Below are 16,688 nucleotides of genomic sequence, written 5' to 3' on the forward strand. Positions count from 1 at the left end.
AGCTCATCCAGTGACCTAACTGCAGTATGGCATGACTTGGTCGCCTGTATAATGCTCTCACTTTCTCTGACATGCCAAACAGTGAAACTCGATTAAGGAACACTCCTTTCTCAAATGCACATCTACTCTTGCATCTGGGACAGCCTGGGAATGTTAAGTCATTGAGGTAGAGAGTAGGAAAAATAGACATCTTCTTGATCCACTACTACACCTGAAAAGGTCATGTGTAGGAGCAAATAAATGTTAGAAACACACTTTGCAAATACTAAAAATCGATTTCATACTCACTCATTCGTTGTAGTGTATTTTGCAAATATATTTTTATAGTTGCATATCTTCATTATTCCCTCCTATTTTCAAATTATGTACATTATCAATTTTGTCTCAGTATGTTATGTTATTCTGCTCACCCTGCTGTATTTTTATATCCATAATTTTGCTTATTCACATACAGATATTGCTATTTCTTCATTTCTCTTTTTTTCCCTTCTTTTTTTGCTGCTGCAATGACCCAGTTTCTCCATGGGGATCATTAAAGTTTCATCTAATCTAATCTGAGATACATGGATTTAAAAAATATCACTATCAATCTTACTTAAGCTACAGCCTACCTCTTGCACTGACAACCTCCCAACTGTAGACTTTGGGGTTTCTTTGCCTGCATCATGACTTCGACACATCAAATGGGATTCCATGTTAATTCTAACCTGTCATATTGGGGGCAAACTATCAGCCACACAGCTAGGAATGATTAACACCATTATCCTTAATCAGCAACAAACAGGCTCCTAACAACCTGATCATAGGATGACAGCCAGCCAGCTAATTTGCTAAGTAGCTGATAACCAGCTATCTGTAAAACTCTATATTTCCCAAAGGTGATGATGAGTTAATTGCAGACTTATTTTCACAGGTTTAGGTGAAGCAATGGGTACAGAGCACTCTGGCGTGGTGCCTACCAGCTGGAGAACCCTTGGCTTTGAATGCACATTGTTGGGAAACTCCAGAGAAGCAGCAAAGATGCTTTTCTAAGATGTGACTGTAAATCCTTCAGTTGCTCATTGGTCTCAAAATGCATTATGGGGTCAGTGTACAAAGCTTTTGTTTACAAGTTAATGTTTGTCTCTTGTGGTACCCACCTACTAGAGAAGGGATTGCTGGTGGTTCACTGAAGGGTATGATTGATGTCACTGAACAATATTTGTGGGATCATCATGATAAGGACAGACACACTATTTGAATGGACACAATGCCGGTGGCCGCTTTACTGTGAATTTTTTATTACTCCTTTTGGTTCTTAAGACCAAACCAGTGATTTTTTTTGCATTTCTCTTTTGACAGTCACAGTAGAGATAGACAAGGGAGAGAGAGGGAATGACGTGCAGCAAAGGACCTGAGGTTGGATTCGAACCCTGGTCGCTGCGATCAGGACTAAGCTCTGGTACAAGGTGCGTGCGCTTTACCGGTGAGCCACCAGGGCACCCCCAAACCACTGATTCTGAATGTAAATCTTGCAGGGTTACTAAAAATTTCACAGCATATCAAAATCCCTCAATTTTCAAGTTTGAATTTTTGGTTGACACACACCTTAGTGTTCTGCTCCTGTGGCTCAAGTCATTTGCTGCGTAAAGCCACCGCTTGCCTGGGCACTGTGCTCTGGTGTCAGACGTCCACTGTTTTTGCACAAGTGGTGACTTTGGTTAGGCTTATTGTAGTGCCCTGTTCTCCTTAAAGCAGTGGTGCTTTTTCAGTAATGTACCCCCTTTGAAATATTTTTTTCACCCAGTAGCCCGTGACCAGTGCCAAAAAACAAACATTTTAGTAGAAAAAAGCCTATATACACACAGAGGTACAATCCAGCTCTGATAGTGTCTGAAACAAACTGAGGACATTTTGTTGGCTCTGTTTTTGCTTGTTTTTCCAGGGAAAACTGAATATAAAATGTAGTTGAACTTACATTTACATTTTTATTGAACTAATTATAGATAACTGATTTTTAATATGACTACCAACATTGACTTTATTATGGTGATGGAATACTTCTGTGAAGAAAGTTTGAAGTCTCTGAAAGTTCATTTTCATATCAGAGTGGAATGAATGGAAACCAGCGGCTAGATAAAAAGGGAGGTAAAAATGATAGTTCTAAAATTCCCTGCTCTCTTTGGGAAAAGATTCACAGAAACATGAAGTATGCACATTTTGTGTATACTATACTCAGTAGTTGAGTTGTAAAAGAAATTCAGGGGGGGTGGTCAATTTTTTTCACTTGATGAAAAGTGAGGATGGCAGTTTTACAGGTGGGATGATTTTGACCATTTATTTCAGGGGGGGATGCCATCCACCCTCATCCCCCCTCAACTCGAGTACTGACTATACTGTACATTTTGATGCTAAACATAAAATCACTGGTCCTTTATTAAATACTCCTTCATGTTCCATGACCATGGCATGCTCTTAACCTCTTTCTAGAGTTTTGGACCCTCTCCTGAATTGATATTTGTAAAATATTGGGAAAATCTGGCATAGTTGTCAGTGGAGCTATTTAGTATTGCACTGACTTTGTGTGTGTGTCAGCCTGCCTCAAACTAATGCAGGGTTCACACATTATCTCTATTACATTCCTGTAGCTGCAAGTGGTGTGAAGAGTGCCAAGCAAGGATCTCTTTGCTGCTGCACACTGAGCTGAAACTGATCAGTGCTATTTGTAATATTAGTATTTGTAATATTACATAATTTTTACTGCAACCAGGATTCACTGACAAAACTAATATCTCAGCTTTTCACCAAGAACTGATAAACAGAGCAAACATGACACTAGTTTGGTTTACAGACGCATTATGAATTCATAAGCAGAATACATCTATACATGCAACACATTTCTTGTGACGCAGTGCATCTGCAGTGGACGTGATGCAGCGGTGACAAATGACTCATTTGTCACAATGAACTTCCCTCAGAGAGGAACACATTACATTAGATCCTGGCATGAGGCACTTGAAAGCAGTGATTAACAGGACAACTTTCTTGGCAACTGTGAGTCACTTTGTTGCTTCCAGCAGAGTGTGTTGCCCCCCAAAACATTGCCTAGCCCACCACCCCCCTTAACAGCTTGTGGATTAGAGTCAAACCCTTCTACAGGGAACTATTTAAAACTTATTTCACCAGAGTGAATTAGAACCCCCGTTTCATTTTAGAGAGATCTAGCTGGCAGAGGGAGTGGAAAGAGAAAACGGTAGACACTGAGAGACTTTGAACTGTGGATGATGGGCTTTTTAAAAGACAGACAGATAGACACAGAAAGACAGACAGTTAGCCAACCAGACAGACAGAGTCACAAAGGGCAGATTCTGCTGTCTGATTGTGGCATCTGACTAGTCACTGATAGCAATGAGGGAGAGAGAGAGAGCGAGAGAGAGTGAAAGAATAAATGGCTGAGAGAAAAAGGCGAGGGAGTGATGGGAGGGATAAAAATGGGAGAGGGTACAGAGTAGAAGGGACAAAAAAGATAAGACCAGATTGTAGACAGGAGGAGAGAAGAGGAGAAAGCGATTTTTGAGAGACGTTGATGAAAAGAGAGACGGAGACAGGCAGAGAGAAAGAAAGAGTGGTAATTATAGAGATAAATACATGGGGGACTCTGTCTGAATTCCCACTGTGTAGAGCTATGGCTGTACTGTGTGTGTGTGTGTGTGTGTGTGTGTGTGTGTGTGTGTGTGTGTGTGTGTGTGTGTGTGTGTGTGTGTGTGTGTGTGTGTGTGTGTGTGTGTGTGTGTGTGTACACACTGCAAGATGACTGAGAGAAAGATATAGACAGAGGTGCAACAGAGACAGAAATACAGAAAAAACAAAAAGGAGTGAAAGAAAGATGATGCTAATAAAGGTATAAAGTGTTTCCATCCCACAGTAATACAAACTGAAAGCAAAATTCTGAAATGATGCAAAATTAAAAAATGTGAATTTGTTGATTTTCTGTCAGTTGGGTTTGAAGTAGTCTCACTTGACAGACCTGTTAAAATTCAAGGACAGAAAAAAACGTTTCTGTGGAGCATTCTGCAGTTTTGGAGGCTACAACCGGTTTTGCTTCTGGTAGCCGACATCATGGCTCAGTCACCAAAAAACAAAACTCGATTGGATCACGATGAGGCAAGCCTAGCTGACAGCCACTTGAATCCCTGAAACTGAACAATTCCAGCTATTTCAAATCGTGCATGTTTGTGTGTACAAGTACCAGTGTGAAATTCCATGAAATCGAGCATCTATCAGTCTGATCACTTTATCCCACTAATCAAACAGCCTTGCTGCAGTTTGATCACCATCCTGCAGGAAAGTAGAGCCCAGCTGCAATCACTGATGCGGTCCAATCTTGACAGGGGAGGACTTCCCCATATGTCTCCATGAAATGATGCTGTTCCATCTTCAGCTGGCTCCTGGGTTTGGAGTTTCACAGGTTTCAGAGATGCTTTGAATGAAGTTGAAGTGGCGAGTGGGTGGAGTGGAGGGGAGAAGAGGAGCCAATTGTCGGGCCAATACAGAAATTTCGAAAGCTCAAACAGGCAATAACAACAACACCAGGAAACAACAGGCTGGCTCTAAATTGTATGGTGAAAAGACCCACAGCGATGATTCTCACACTTCAAGGGTTCATTTTATGAGCAACAAAATGTGATATTGCTTAATGTTTCTTTAATGCATCACAAACACATGAAACATGCTTTTGATGCATTAAAAAAGGTACATTGTGTACACTGAGTGTTTCCATCCAGCTATTCTAATTTGAAATATCATAACTCACAGAGGAAACCAATCTACAGAGAGAGAGAGACTGGGGTATTTTTGACAGGGCTGCCTACTTGATGCGCTGTTACTTGGCAATGAAGACAGATCTGAAAAGAGAGAAAGCAATCAAAGGAGTGATTTTGGTGAGGGAGGATAGAGGTGCAAATAAAGAGATTTTTAAGGTGAAGAGGAGCAGGGAAATTGCCTTTGGCCTTCCACTGAATCTTGCCTGGGAAATAGCAGGGAAAGAGTCTGGGGAGTTGAGGTAAAAGAAAGACACCCCAAACCACCTTAAAGTAGAAATCCCCCAGCATGTTATCCCAGTGACCTGAGACTGATCAACTGGCATTTGTGTGTAGCTGATAAACATTCATTCATTCATTCATCCATCCATCTTCTAAACCGCTTATCCTCACTAGGGTCGCGGGGGGTGCTGGAGCCAATCGTAGCACTCATAGGGCGAAGGCAGTGAAACACCCTGGACAGGTCGCCAGTCCATCGCAGGGCAGACAGGCAAACACTGACATTCACACACACAATCACACCTAGGGGCAATTTAGCTTCTCCAGTCCACCTAACCTGCATGTCTTTGGACGGTGGGAGGAAACCTGAGTGCCTGGAGGAAACCCACGCAGACACGGGGAGAACATGCAAACTCCACACAGAAAGGACCTTGGGTGGGAGCTGATAAACATGATTTACATATATATTCAAGACAAAAGCCAGGGTTCTAATCTGTCATGCATGTTTCAAATTGATAGGAAATGTACATGTAGATCAAGGTTCAGGGTCTTGGAACCCCATTCAGCAAACAGTGGCCACTGGACTGTAAATGCTCAGTTCAAGTGAGGAAATGAGGGGGGAGAGAGGGGTGGAGGGATCTCCAGGTCTGACATATTGTGGCTGTGACTGACAGCTGGCACAATCCACTCTTCATGCAGAAAATGTTTAATGACCCTAGGTCCATGTCAAACCATGGCATGACATTACCAAAATACATGGGGAGCCAATGGACTCAATGAGTTCCATCCATCCATTTTTTTTTTTTTTTTTTTTTTTTAGAGAGACCAGGTTTTAGTGATCGCAGCAGAGAGAATGAGAACACAATAAACTATCAATACAACATGCACTCTTCCATCTCTCTCCTCCACTTTGCATTCTTTTCTCATTCCATCTCTTTCTTTATGTCTGTTCACCCGCCCTAAACTTTCTACCCTCTTACCTGCTACACTGACTCTCTCCCTCCTTTTTCACCCTCTGTCTTAATCTCTCACTGTCCCTCCGTCTATCTCTCTACTGCTCTTGTTCTGCCCTCTTTATCTCCCATCTGTCTCGTTTGTGTCTCAAAGGTAGAGAGGAAAGGGGCCTTGTTCCCTCTCCCTCTCTTTTGTGAACTCTATCTTGTCGCATTTGGTAAGAAAAGCTGATTTTATGATTGCACTGAGGCTTCTGAAAATTTCCCAGATTTGTTGCGGCCTTCTTTCTACTGCTCTCACAACGCCACCGCCCCTCACAGAGGCATTTGATCAAACAATACCAGTCAAATCCAATAAGATGGCATCCTGAGCCAGCGGTGTGTGTGTGTAAAGCCAGCATTCTGCTGAGCAGTATTGGCATCCACAAGGGCTTTCTTGGTGTGAGTGCAGACACACTAAGAGCGAGGGAGAAAACGGAGCAGGGAAGAGATTGGGGGACGGAGGGAGGGGAGGGAAAAGAATTGAATAAGAGAGAAAAGACAGAGTGAACAACATTGATGGGGGTGTGGGGGGGAGTGTCAAATCTTCCATTTGAATTAACAGAGAAAGCAGTGTGAGATTGGCTGTCGCGTTGTCGGTTCAGCTCGCTTGCCTGAGCCCATTGAAATGGGGATGATCCATAGGCTTTGTTCTGTGCTGCTGTATACAAGCTCAGAGGGACGCAAGCCTTTCTCTCCTTCCCTCCGAGTTCAAATACCTGTCGCTTTGCCGCCGCAGCTGCATGAGGCAACCACAAGAGAGCAATAGCGTCAAATGTAAAAACATCAGCACCCGATGGGAGAACTGCAGCAAGCCCACAGTATGTGTCAGTCACAAGTGATATAAGGTATAAAAGGTGTAAATGAGACAAACTAGGTCTAAATGTTGATCAAGTGTTGACTTTCTTGGGATCTGTACTAATTAGTTATTATAACAAGCTAATTGGAATATGTGGGTTGAAAGGTTGCTGGCTAAAATCCCTTGGTGAGGAAATGCTCCGCGTTCCCTCAACTACTGTTGAAGTGCCCTGAAGCAAGGTTCACCTCAAACTGCTGCAGAGGTCAGCTAGCAGCTTGCAGTAGTCAGCTTGTTAGGAAGTAGTGTCATTTAAACTGACAGTTACACTATTTTGCACAATCTTGGTTGACTAAATTTCTTTATTTGTTCATTTATTTATTCATTTGCTTTTTATTTATTACATACTTGGACATTACATGTGAAAGAAAATGAGCAGAAAGCATCCATAAAGTCCATCATGTTGTTACAATGTCGTTTGAACAAATTTTCTAGGTTACAAACTTAATTTCTCTGAATGGCAACTATTTCTCATTTAGTTTCAGTAGAAATGCACAGCAAAATATCATAATCATCAACTGCATGCATGTGTTGGCAACAGGACAATATGGAAGAAGCAAGTTTGCAGATTTCTAATAAAGAGGCTATTCACTGAGTCGATCAAGCCTGTTTTGGCCAACTCCACTGTATGTATTACACTATAATTACTTCATCATTTTCTATAGGAGAGCTGTTTGCTTGCAAACAGTGCCAGTGTGGTGCCAACTGAGGTCGATGGCTGATTCCTGTTTCTTTCTCCTGGCAGTGGAATTGCAGATTAGCCTGTTTTTTCCTGTGTCTGCCCTACAGTCTGTATCTTTGGCACTTTGTCCAAATTGAAAATCAATGGGGAAATCCAAGCAGCAGGTTCCATTTCCGCTCTATGCAGGGGTGCTCAAGGTAAGGGAATACTGTCAGATGTGTGCATTGTGGAGAGATGATGGAAATGATGTCTATACGTGCACACATGGGCTTAGGCACGCACACGCAAACACACACACACACACACACACACACACACACACACACACACACACACACCTCAAACTCAGCTTTCATCAACACATTCTGCAAGAACTTGGCTCTGACTGGAATTCAGGTTGACAAATAAAATCTTTAATGAGCATCGGTGACACTTTGACAGCCAATCAGATGCATTTATATGTTGCATTCACTGGCAGATTTTTTATATTAAAAAGCTCATCTCCAGTGACCTTGGTGCCCCATTAAAATCTCAAAGCTTCTCAAAAAGGCATCATCTCAAAAGGGATTTCTGATTACTTCCAATCAGAGTGATATTCACCTGTGTAGCATTAGCTGGCACTCCAATTTGCCTGCTAAGGCCATGATCTCCTTGCAAGGGCTGCAGGATATTTTTTAGATGATTGAAATTTTCAGGGTAAATGTATTGTTTTCTCTCCAGGTTTCTCTGCTTTTTGTGGCATTTAGTCTGTCTTTCTGTGAATGAACAACAGGAGTTCAGTGTCATGCTAAAGGACACTTTGGCAGGACACATGGATGTGATGGACATGCTGGCATCTATAGAAGCTCTCTGCTATTTACATAGGCATTTACATAGACTTACATATAGATTCACTATTTAACATACTGTATGTGCTTAAAATAATTTTTCCATAAACAACTGGCTTCACATTCATTTTCACACCTGGGTGCTCCATTGGGGTAGCTGAGGTTAATCAAGATGGTGTGGAGGGGTTACTTTTGCTTAAAAATACAAGTGTTTAATGAACCTACAGGTAGTATCAGATCAAGCCGCAGCATTTTAAAGCAAGGCTAACATATGGGACATATAGGCTACATGAAATCATAATCATAAAGGTTGGGTCTACACTGCAGCTGTTCATGGTAAGTTTCCTCTCTTGTACTGATTTCTCACCACTGTGGGTCACTGCTGGAAGACACCATTTGTGTCTAATGCCCTGCTGGTCTTTCAGTGTTTCACAGGGGAAGAGGAATTGGCTGAAAGCCTCTTGACTTGGAGGTGTGACTGGAGCTCTGATTTCGTGTGTGTGTGTGTGGGCTCTTTTTTCGGTATTACACAGGGGAATCGGTTTTGGCTTTGGCTTGCTGTTTCTGGTCATTGTCCAGTCTGTTCAACATGGGCACAAGGCTTTATGCAAAGTCATACATTTCATTGTCACCAGTGTGATTACTTTACTGGTGACTATATAGTAACATCACAATTTCTGATGATGTATAGCAAATTAAAACTTTGTTACAGTCCAGAATTGTTATATATTTATTTCAGTCTAACATTTGCCAGCATTTTTTATTGCTGATTTTATACTGACCTTCTTGGTTCCATGTAGGATTATTTCACTGTATTTTCTAACCTTTTAACTGCCGCCTGCTGATCCACTGGGCAGGATTTCTCTCTTAGCCTTGTGCACCTTACCTTAAACATCTACAGGAAAAAAGATAGATAAGTCATCAATTGTCCCATGTATCCTAATAGTGTCTTCCCCCCCCCCACAGGTACTTGGCTTCTGCCGACTCACTACTAACTCTCGCATCCAGCTTTCGCCTAGGGCACAGACTCTGTCTGTGGTGTGTGCAGCTGCTGAAAGTGATGACGCAGAGGTTCCATCCCAGGCCAATACAAGACACTTGGAAAGAGGTGGCACATGGCCCATGGGGAAAATGCAGTTTCCCAAATTGCCTGGGAGGAATAGTTGGTAAACATGTAGTCATACAAGCCCCACCAGCAAGAAGTATTTCAGTTATAGCAAGACTCTCCACTGAGCTTTTGGGGCATGTAGATCCTGACTACCCTGATTCTACATCAGAAGAACCAGCGATTGTATCATATGCAGAATCTGGAGGAGGCATCATGGTGGGTGATGCATTCCTACTTGAGCCATATTTGAAGCCACCCTTGAAACTAAGCCTTCCTCAGTTACTGACTTTCAAGAGCATTGTGGAAAACGATTTGGAAACTTCCGCAGAAGAACCAACCTGCAGCCTGAACATGTGGACACACCTGCATGTGTCTGCACAACACTCTGCCAGCCTGTATAGGAATAGGAGCAGTTGCGGAGCCACCCGCCACCACTGAGAAGCCAGCCATTTCCACTAAGGCTTTCGGTGTTTGAACTGTTTTGAAATTGTAACTTCTGAATGGACAAATGTGTTCAAGCAATAGAGAAAAACTGTAACTGAAACTGTAACTATTGTATTGCTTCTTTATGTTCTACCTTGTGATTTTTAAAAATGCTATATGGATTTTAATAGTTTTTTTAGCGTGCCATACAACCTCTGATTATTATAACTTTATCTCAGGATTCTAATATTTGCTGTCTCTCAGCCACAGCAAGGACTCAAACCTCATACCTGACAAACCTGCTACCATTTAGGTTACTGCTCCCTCAACAAAGATAACAGAGGCTTGTTAGCCAGTGAGCTGAATGCCATCCACATTTATTATCCCTCCATTTAATCCCTGTATGAACATTTCTCAATTACCTCTTTATCAGTAGTGGTCCTCAACATTTTATTTATCTATCTATCTCTAACGTGTTTTAAGAAATAAATGGTATGTAAGCTCTTTAGGTGAACTAAACAGATGGCAAATACTGGTAGATGTAGAGCAGCGACAACATGGCCCCTGTAGCAGATCCTGGCTGCTTTGTCTGTGACTGTGCAAATCAGATCTACCGCCCCTCTAGTGAACTCTAGGTAAATTATCTGACATTTTCCCTTTGTCTTTAAACTACCTTATCACAGCGCTCTAAAGATTCAAAGACCTTGCCTCTGTGCTCGATGTGTGTTCGGTTGCATTTGAATCTCTGTGTGTTTGTGTTTTTGGGTGTATGGTGACTGCATTTGTGCGTGCGTGTGTGTGTGCGTGTGATATCTGCTGCCCCCACAGACCAGACAAGATAAGTCCCACTCAGTTAAGGCAGTGAATTAAACATGTGTGTTCTCTTGTTTATCTCTGTGTGTTTGGTGTGTGCAGATGCGTGTGTGTGTGTTATCTCTGTGTTCATGTGTGTGCGCAGATATGTGCATGTGTGCATCCTTTACATGTTAAGGTGATAAGTAAATCCATAGTGGTTAACCTGCAGTGTTTTGTCTTTATCAAAGCTGACATGTGCATTCCCATGGCTTTAATAGCAGGGCCTGTGTGTGATTGAATATACTCAGTGTGTGTGTGAGTGTGTGTGTGTGAGTGTGTGAGTGTGTGAGTGTTACAAATACCAGAGGACTCAGTGTTTTGGGTGGTTGAGGCCATTTTGACTTTTCAGCATTAAGTGCTGAGCAAGACAGATGAGGATGTTGCCTGTTAACATTAATAATACAGTTCTTTCTATAAAATCCATTATGTTCATTTTTTGTAAAACAAATATGGTCAAAATCTTTGAGTGGGCAATCTCAATACATTTGACTGAGCTGCACTAACAGTTGACTTCATGATCATGAATTATAATGTTAGTGCTGAGTGAATAAATAATAATAATAATAATAATAATAATAATAATAATAATAATAATAATAATAATAATAATAAATAATAATAAATAATAATAAATAATAGTGTATGCACATGTGTGAGTCTCCAAATTGGTTAGCATACAATGCCACCTTATTACAGATTCTCTCTACCCTGTAATATCTCAAGAGCCATATGTGATACACAGTTGCTACCCATAATATGACATCTCATTGTCTCACACACATCTATGATATAATGGCAAAAACATCACTCTCTCCTGTTTTTTGCCAGATGGCATGCCTCAGCAAAATCAGGTGGTAAACCCTAGCATTCTTCCACATGGTTACCATGGGGACCCACAACCAATACACACTCTCTAAATGCTGCTGCAGGCTTACTAAGGTCTGTGCTAGTGCCATTTTCCCATGAGTCGTAAATGTCTAGACCTTTGCTTCAGCCTTAATGACAAGGAGTCTGTGGTGCATGGTGCATACTCACATGGAGTCCTACAGTTCAGAGGATCTTCACTTCACTGCATTTATTCCAACTCCAACATAATCTTTACATACCTAACTTTAACATTTACCTTAATGAAAACCAAATCTAAAAATTCTAACCTTGTCTTTAAATCCTAATTCACACCAGCTGAAATGTCAGCTTGGAAAGAATTCATTTTCCCATCTTTGCAAGGGCATTTTACTTTTAGAAAGATTTTAGTGAGGCATTTGTGAAACACTTTGTAATTTCTCTAATAAGCCATATAGCCATTAAACTGTTTATGCCTTGGCAACAGCAACTCATTTTTAATGTATTTACACAAAACCAGCAAGATACTGATTCTGAGGGGACCCTTCTTCATGACATCACAGTGGGAAACAACCCATAGGTGAAGTAAATTAGTGATATTGTGAAGAATTCAACTCAGCATTTTCCTTTAATAACATGCTAAAATAACATGCTAATGATTCAACCACTTCATGAAAGCTTTTACAATTAGCTGTTGTAAATCACTAGTCTGGTTAATCTTTCCTGTGAAAAACCCTCTAGTGCATGGAAGTTGTGATGCATATTTCTAGCTGCCAGAACAAGAGAAAGCGCTGGATGGGTAGCATGGGCAGTCATCTCAATCTGCACAAATTCAAACAAAAAATCCAAGTACAAAGACATAAGTAGTAATATATATGCACCTTTGCACATGCATGTGAAAATGTGCATGTGCGTGCCACCTGTGCCAACCCCTCCATGGGCAACATCGATCCCCTCCTGTGCTCCCCTCCCCCCATGGGCAACACCAACACGGCAATTGTTTTCTTCATGTCACCTTCAGGATGTGACGGCATCAGCATCGCCTTCAACCCCTCCCCTAGTTTCCAAGTGAGTTGGATATATAATACCCCTTTTCCACCAAAGCGGTTCCGGGGCTGGTTCGGAGCCGGTGCCTGACTTAGCACCAGTTCTTTGGTTTTCCACCGCCCAAGCAGGGGCCAAACTGGTGCCAAACTGGTGCCAGGTAAGCACTGACTTCGAGCAGGGGCTAAACAGGAGCCAGAGAAAGAACCGATGACGCGACCCACCACGTCATTGGTGGGCGGGGTTACAAAACAAAACAGGAACTGCGAACGCACTGAAGCGCCATTTTTAAAAAAACAAAAACAGCTGTTCGTTTTCCAAGCAGTAACTGGTACTATGGAAAGAACAAGCAGCAGTGGAGCGAGGAGGAGATCCAGTGTTTTCTGGCGATATGGGCTTCAAGCGAAGTCCAAAACAAGTTGGAGGGGGCCGTTAGAACAAAGCCGGTGTTCGAAAAGATCCAACGGCAGATGGCTGCTGCCGGATACGACCGGACCCTGGACCAGCTCCTGAACAAGCTTAAGCTTAAGGACTACAGGGACCAGAAAAAGGAGCTAGGACGCAGTGGCAGCGGCCGACCTAAAAAAATTCCTCATTTCGACCTGCTGGACTTGGTTTAGGGGGACAGGCCGGCGAACCAACCAAGTGGTATGCTAACCACTAGCAAACAATAGCTTGTTTGTGGAGAGGGTATCGTTAGGGTATCCAAAACAATGTCTCCGCTGTGGACTTATAAAAAGCAGCACCACATTAAATTGTAAAGTGAACATGTTGTCTACATTGGGGCGTGCAGGTAACGTTAATTCACGTTATTTTGTTCTTTACAGGGTTGTTGCCCACGGACGAGGACGTAGATTTGGAATTGCCTCAACCGCTCGTCTGCAGCTCCCCAGCACCAAGCAGCAGTGCATCCTCCTCTGGCTCTTCTCACCTGACCACATCAAGTAAGACTTGTGCACCAAGCAGAACCTTTTCATGAACTACTCACACCAGCCATACTAACCAAGCATAGCACAGCATTGCTGTATGTAGTAACTGTTTCATTGTTTTGTTGTTACACAGGAAAAAGAAAGCGCACAGACAGACATGCTGAGTACCTGGAGAGGTCAGAGGAGAGGTTCCTGGAGCAGAGCAGGAGGGACCAGGACCTCACAGCAGCATTGCTACAGAACATGCAACGGATGGATGAGACAGCAAGTGCACTTGTTGGTCTCATGGGACGCATGGTTTCCATCATGGGAGGACCGGCTGCAGAAGTGAAGACTGCACTCCCCAATTTTTGTGGCCTTTTAAGCATATGTACGTACATATTATATTTCAACCTATTTATTATGTTTTTTGTACTTCTGCGTGAATAAACACGTTTCATATAAAAACCTCGTTGCCCCTCCTTTCTTATTCAAGACTGCTGACCTGGCATGATTTGTCTACATATAATGAATCACATTTTTATATTTAACACACTTGAATAAATGAGAAAAGACTGTTGGTGTCAAGGCAGAGGTGTTTATTGCACTATTAAAAACAGAATAATAACCATGAGCAATGCAGAAAGCAGTCAAAAAGCAGTCAAAGGGCATGGTTAAAATAAGTCTGTAAAGCTGCTGACGTCTGCCCCCTCTACTGCAGCGGTGTCTTCCAGTGCCTGTTCGGGGGGCTGATTGTGAGCATGTCTTTCAGGTGGGAGATCGGCCATGAAGTTATCGCCATGCTCCTCGCAGATGTTGTGTAGTATGCAGCAGGTCAGCGACATCTTCTTGCTGAGCTCCAGCTTGCAGTCGTTCCTCTTTAGAAGGCATCTCCATCGCCCTTTCAGTCTCCCAAAAGCCATCTCAACCACAGACCGAGCACTACTCATCCTGTAGTTGAAAGTGCGCTGTTCAGGTGTCAGTCTGCCAGTGTCAGCAAAGGGTTTCATGCGCTACTGCTGCAGGGGATATGCTGGATCACCGATGAGGTAATGCCCAACATTACAGAGATTGCCACCTTGCTTTGCCCCATCAGCTGTCCATCACTCAGCATCTCCCACAGCTTTGACTGGCGTAGGACTCTGGCATCATGGACACTACCGGGGAAGCCAACACACACATCCCAGAATTGTCCTCTCCCATCCACAACAGCTTGCAGGACAATGGAATGCCATCCTTTTCTGTTGTAGTAGTCCTTGGGGTACTGTTGTGGTACAATTATGGGGATATGGCTGCCATCTATTGCACCCACACACTGTGGGACCCTCCAATGGCTGCTGAAGAACCTGGCCATCTGTATCAGCTTTGTGGCATCTGGTTGCGCAATGTGCACAGGAAGAAGCACTCGGATAACAGAGTTGCAAAACTCTTGGACGCAGTTAAACACTGTGCTCAGGCCCACACCGAAAAGATGGCTGATGGTCTGGTATTCACTGCCGGTGGCGAGCTTCCAAATGGCGATGGCAATCCTCTTCTGCACAGGGACACACAGGCGGTAGTTGGTGTCTTGTTTTGCCAGAATATCCTTGATGTTATCGCAGATGTACTGGAAAGACTCTCAGGACACACGGAAGTTGTTTATGAACTGCTGCGCCGTGAAATCTGGAACAATGGAGTCCCACCAGTACCGTTAACGTGGCTGAGCCCAGACAACATGCGACCTCCGCCCCGTAATGTGCCGGAGGACAGTCTAAAAAGACAAAGAAAACACATGACTCTCATGTTGCGCGTATCTTTTAAGCTAACATAACAAGCTAATAGATGTAAGTAGCCGAGCTACAACCGGCTGCTAACAATAGCTAACAACAACACGTTCATCTCATAAAAGTGTTTTTGATAATTACCTCTCTCCTCAGACGTAGCCGTCGCTCGTTCCGACCACAAATACGGCGGTTTGCCAGCAGTAACTGCGTTTTCCGCCTCTGGTTCACGATGTAAGCTTGCAAAGTAACGAGCAGCACCTGCATAGCAACGATCATGTCCTCCATGTTGGTTGTTGTGATTCTGAGCGCGCGTCTCGCAGACCTACACCCACACCGCGCATCATCACGTTTTCCGCTGACATAATGACGTGGCTCTGACTTAGCTCCGGCTGGCTGCTGGCCGGTGGAAAAGCAAACCGGTTCTTTGTTGGCACCAGTTTAGCACCGGTTCTAGCACAGGCTCCGAACTAGCACCAGGTTCTTTCTGGTGGAAAAGGGGCATGAGACCAACTGGAATGTGGTGGTCAACATCAACCTGCAAGCCCCCAGACGAATCGTCAGGATACCTGTCAGAATCAGAACCACACAAAAATGTCTCAGACAAAAAACAAACAAAAAAAAAAAACAAAAAAAACCCCAAAGTGTGGTCTTTGACATTTTCAGAACAAGTGCTACCAGCCTCCCTCTTGGCCATAGCATGAGTGACAACATAAGATGAACACACTTGGGTGCACCTTTACCAACTCCTCATGCCCCTCAATAATGGGAACTTCAGTCAGTCAGTCACCTGTTACTTTGTCACCTGCCAAATCATTTCCTTGGAGAAAAAGATTCCCTCCACAGGCAAACCATCTCTCACCACTTCAACAGGACCATTGACAATACCAGAGTCCAAACAAACTTTAAACAGTGGTTCTCTAAACACTGCCGTGTCACGTAGTATTGTCACAGATTGCTTTTTAGCATCATCCCTGGGCAGAGACATGAATCCCTCTGAGGTAAAGGGCTTAAACTCATCTGGTACATCTTTTGACAGGTTCAAATTCCTCAAATTAAAAAAAAAAAAAAAAAAAGGCCCACTGATTATGGGTCCTCCCAGCAAGGCAGCTGTTTTGGGTTTCTCATTTTTCCTTTTGCAGAACAGACAATCACAGATCATGTGACCTTTTGTATGGTAGTAATGACATTCAAATCTGACCTGAAGTGATCGACCTTGAAGTGGGGATAGATCCTTGTTTGGGGGTGATTGGAGATTGTGTGCTTCGGGTTGGTGTTTGGTGACTTGAGGAAATGTAGGAAATATTGTTTAATGCGTGAGTATATACTCGTCAGTCAGGACAGCTGCTTTTTCAAGAGTTAAATCTTTATG

This window comes from Myripristis murdjan, chromosome 10, assembly GCF_902150065.1.
Source record: "Myripristis murdjan chromosome 10, fMyrMur1.1, whole genome shotgun sequence".
Taxonomy (NCBI): Eukaryota; Metazoa; Chordata; class Actinopteri; order Holocentriformes; family Holocentridae; genus Myripristis; species Myripristis murdjan.